The sequence below is a fragment of the Triticum urartu genome, unplaced genomic scaffold (assembly GCF_056163025.1).
Source record: "Triticum urartu cultivar PI428250 unplaced genomic scaffold, HENAU_Tu73 scaffold2, whole genome shotgun sequence".
Taxonomy (NCBI): Eukaryota; Viridiplantae; Streptophyta; class Magnoliopsida; order Poales; family Poaceae; genus Triticum; species Triticum urartu.
The window spans coordinates 11,363,622-11,368,621 of record NW_028260368.1 but is presented as its reverse complement, the minus strand read 5'-3'; the positions used below and the strand labels follow the sequence as shown (position 1 = coordinate 11,368,621).

At 30.6% G+C, this 5,000-nt stretch overlaps 1 non-coding gene across 1 annotated transcript; it reads left to right on the top strand.

Annotated features, from left to right (window-relative positions):
• The first annotated feature begins 4,546 nt into the window (after positions 1-4,546).
• On the top strand, positions 4,547-4,626 carry TRNAL-UAG (transfer RNA leucine (anticodon UAG)). The gene has a single exon. It is a non-coding gene; the product is annotated as a tRNA-Leu (tRNA).
• The last annotated feature ends 374 nt before the right edge of the window (positions 4,627-5,000 follow it).

The window sequence follows — 5,000 nt, the reverse complement described above, 5'->3', positions numbered from 1 at the left end:
GGCTTATTTGGCAAAGAAAAATAGAGTACGTTATAAGAAATTAATCGGTCAGTTGAATATTCGGGAGCAGTAATTTAATCGTTCAAATTTTTTTCTTGTTTTATTATTTTTTTAGTAGTCTTATAGTAGTCTTAGATTTTTCATTTTGATGAGCCTCGCTTTGAGGAATTCATGGAATAATCCATTTTCATGGAATAATGAATTAAGGAAGAAAGGATATGAGTCTACCGCTTACAAGAAAAGATCTCATGATAGTCAATATGGGCCCTCAACACCCATCAATGCATGGTGTTCTTCGACTGATCGTTACTCTCGATGGTGAGGATGTTATTGATTGTGAACCCATATTAGGGTATTTACACAGAGGAATGGAAAAAATCGCGGAAAACCGAACTATTATACAATACTTACCTTATGTAACAAGGATATAGAGAGATTGTAGAAAGGGGATAGGATAGTTATTTTTGCAAGAGACTTGTTGTAAATTCCTTAACTTAAGAAAGAAAAAAGAATAAAAACACAGATACATAACATAAAAAAAAGAATAAATAAGACGAGATTCGACCTCCCCCTACATATTTAATTTCCTCTCCTATACAAAAACTAGCAAGACCCACTCCATTGGTAATTCCATCAATAACACCCTTATCAAAAAACTCCGTGAGTTCGGTTAACCCTCTTATACCGAGGGTAAAGACCCTAGTATAGAAAATATCTATATAACCACGATTATATGACCAACTGTATATATTTTTTTTTACTTGATCTAAAAATTCTTTTTTAGGATTTCCTTTGTAAAAAGAGTTTATTAAATCCAAATTCTGAAAAAAAGAATAAGCGGATCCATAGAAGATATATGCTATGAATAAACCAAAGATAGCTAGACTTACAGAAGAAATTGCATTAGTAATAAATTCATATGAATTTACAAAAGAATTAGAACTTTCCTGGGTAAAGTTTATTGAGGGAGTTAACCACTTTGATAATATGGTTAACTCTGCTATTCCATTACCAATTCCTCCATTATCAAAAGAGATTCCTATGAATCCAATGAACAAAGTGAAAAGTAGTAATATAAGAAGAGGAAATAACATAGTATTTCCCGTTTCATGCGGATAGGCAAAAGTTTTTTTAGCCCCAAAAGACGTAGTAAAGGATCCTATCCTATTTCTTGTATTACCTTGAATTTTTGGTATATTTTGTGAAAAAAAAGAAACTCCACTCTTCGTTGTTGATAAAACGAAATCCCTATTCACTCCTTTGGGTATCCTTTTTCCCCATAAGGATATTGAATACAAGGAACTCTCTTTAGTGCTACTGTAATTTTGAAAATGAACACGCAAATACCCATCAAATGTAAGTAAATATATCCGAAACATATAAAAGGCAGTTAATCCTGCAGTAAAGGAGGCTATTATTCCAAAAAAGGGCGAATACAACCAACTATTACTAAGGATTTCATCTTTGGACCAGAAGCAAGCAAGAGGTGGAATACCACAAAGAGAAAGTGTACCCCATAAAAAAGTAGTTCTTGTGATTGGAATGTATTTTCTTAAACCGCCCATAAGAACCATATTTTGACTTTTATCTGGTGAATATCCAACAAGAGGTTCCATTGAATGAATAACGGATCCGGATCCCAAGAACAATAAAGCTTTTGAATAAGCATGAGTGATCAAATGGAATAAAGCAGCTTGATAAGAACCTATACCTAGAGCTAACATCATATAACCCAATTGAGACATTGTAGAATAGGCTAAGCTTCTTTTAATATCTCTCTGAGCAAGAGCTAAAGTAGCTCCTAAGAATAGTGTTATTGTACCTACTAAAGAAATAAAACTCATTATCAAAGGTAAAGATATGAAAAGAGGAAGAAGTCGAGCTAGAAGAAAAATTCCCGCAGCAACCATAGTTGCTGCGTGTATAAGAGCCGAAATAGGAGTGGGCCCTTCCATAGCATCGGGTAACCATACGTGAAGAGGGAATTGTGCGGATTTCGCAACTGCACCAAGGAATAATAAAAAAGCACACAAAGTAGTAAGTAAAGAGTTAATTCCATTATTAGGAATCCAGTTATTAGCTATTTTGAACAAATCCCTAAACTCTAAACTACCTGTTATCCAAAAAAAACCTAAAATTCCTAATAATAGACCAAAATCCCCTACACGATTAGTTACAAAAGCTTTTTGACAAGCACTCGCTGCGATTGGTCGTGTAAACCAAAAGCCTATCAATAAATAAGAACACATTCCCACGAGTTCCCAAAAAAAATAAATTTGTATCAAATTGGAGCTAGTAACCAATCCCAACATGGAAGTATTGAAAAAACTTATATAAACAAAAAATCTCAAATATCCTTCATCGTGAGACATATAACCATCACTATAAATAAGAACCAGGATTCCTACAGTAGTAATTAGTATTAACATAATAGAAGTAAGTGGGTCAATCAAGTATCCAAATTCTAAAGAAAAATCATTATTGACGGTCCAAGACCATAGATATTGATAGATCGAACTTCCATTTATTTGTTGAATAGACAGTTGAACTGAGAATACCATAGCTATACTTAAGAGTAAAACACTAGGAAAAGCCCATATGCGACGAAGATTTTTTGTTGCTGTCGGAATAAGAATAAGGCCAAATCCCATTGACATAATAACTGGAAGTGGGAGAAGAGGGATTACCCATGCATATTGATATGTATGTTCCATAAGAAAAGAAATTGCAATTTTTACTTCAATTTTTACTTCAATTTTTCTATAAAATTGTTTCCGATTCACCAAACCAATTCTTATCTCTTTCTGAAAGAATAAATAAAAAGAATAAGAAAAAATACTGAAATTCTTAATTTTTCCAAAATTTATCTCATTGAAATAATTAACAATTAAGAATGGGTTTAGTTGGTTAAATTAAAAAAGTTAATAAAATAACTAGGTAACGAAGTTATTTTATTAACTAAATAAAGATATTTATAAAAATAAAAAAAAAAAAGTGGAATCATTTTACTTTCTATTCATAATTCATTTTTATATTTCTTTAAAACAAAGATGAAACAGCTCTCTTGTTCCATAATTAACTGATTGAGTGAATTCCAATGAAAACCTATGTTTATAAGAAATTATCGAATAGTCCTTACTTCATATAGAACTAAAATTCTAATGACTATAAATTACCTAAGTTTTAGAATGTCTTGTTTAAGAGACTCAGTATTTTTTGTTTTGATTGGAATTCCTTTCCTTTATGGAATACCATTCTGAACTTAATTAACTATTTTCATTTTCCCTTCTTTTTATCCCCCCGTCTTATCTTATATGGGGGATAGGCTTCCATACCATATATCTATATATGGAGTATACTTGATATATAAATAGATATAAATAGATTTAAATGAGAAACCCTTCTATATATTCTATATTATTAAAAAAAAAGTATAAAATATATAAAGAAAAAATGTTAAAAAATTCTTGTTGTCTTATCCGCATTAGACAAAATGAAGTAAAAAATAATTCAAAATTTAAGTATCTTTCAGTATCTAAGTATAAATACTAATAAAAAGAAGAAAGAAGGATTGATTTGCAGCAATAGATGTCTTTCACATACAACTAGAAAAAAGTAATTTCCTTTTTGAATGGCAGTTCCAAAAAAACGTACTTCAATGTCAAAAAAGCGTATTCGTAAAAATATTTGGAAGAAAAAGACTTATTTTTCCATAGTACAATCTTATTCTTTAGTAAAATCAAGATCATTTTCGAGCGGTAATGAGCATCCAAAACCAAAGGGTTTTTCTGGGCAACAAACAAATAATAAGATTTTGGAATAATATGAATTGACTTATCAAAAAAGAATTCCAATTATTTAATAATTTGGATTCTTCTTTGAATGTACTTTTATGTGTCGAATTACTCGGTACAATATTCTTAGAACAAAAAACCCCTCTTATCTTATATATACAAGAAAAAAAAAGTTTTGTTTGGTATACTGTGTGCTAAGTATTCTTTTCCTATCAATGAACTTTTCATAATTTTCCTAATAGAATCCTCATATTCTATTAGGAAAATTATGAAAAGTGGAGTATTCTTACAATAGGACTTACAACTTCCACCTATCTTCTCCAAAATCATAAGGTTAGTAAATCTTATTAATAAGAGCATAAAGACTTTCATTCTAGAAATTTTTAAAAAATCCAAAAAGCCTTTTCTATTTATCCATTTTATTTTAATTTCATCATTAAATAGAAACCCTTTTGGATTTTTTTCATTGTATTGAAAGAATTTTCAAAATGTAAAGGGGAAATTAATTAGAAAAAATTAGTTCTATAATTGCAAGTTAGAAAAAAGAAGTTCCAACTCTTTCAAGCAGTGTTTGTGTTTCTATTGGGCAAAGCAAGAGTTTATTGTAAAAAAAAAAAATGGAAACGATACTACCAAACGAAGTCTATTTTAATGAAAACTCTAATGTTCCTAAATTTTATGGACTTTCCCAATATCGACGATTCCCAAGATAATAGCTATTATTCTTTTAAGTTACCTATTATTTGAAGTTAGCCGCCATGGTGAAATTGGTAGACACGCTGCTCTTAGGAAGCAGTGCTCAAGCATCTCGGTTCGAATCCGAGTGGCGGCATTCTTGAAAAAGAATACAATAGATTAGAAATCAATTCGAAATTTACAATTTTGTAATGGGACCTTCCCCTTATGCTATTTGCAACTTTAGAACATATACTAACTCATATCTCTTTCTCAACGATTTCAATTGTGATTACGATTCATTTTATAACCTTATTAGTTCGTGAACTTGGAGGATTACGCGATTCGTCAGAAAAAGGAATGATAGTTACTTTTTTCTCTATAACAGGATTCTTAGTTTCTCGTTGGGCTTCCTCGGGACATTTTCCATTAAGTAATTTATATGAGTCATTGATCTTCCTTTCATGGGCCCTGTATATTCTTCATACCATTCCTAAAATACAGAACTCTAAAAATGATTTAAGCACAATA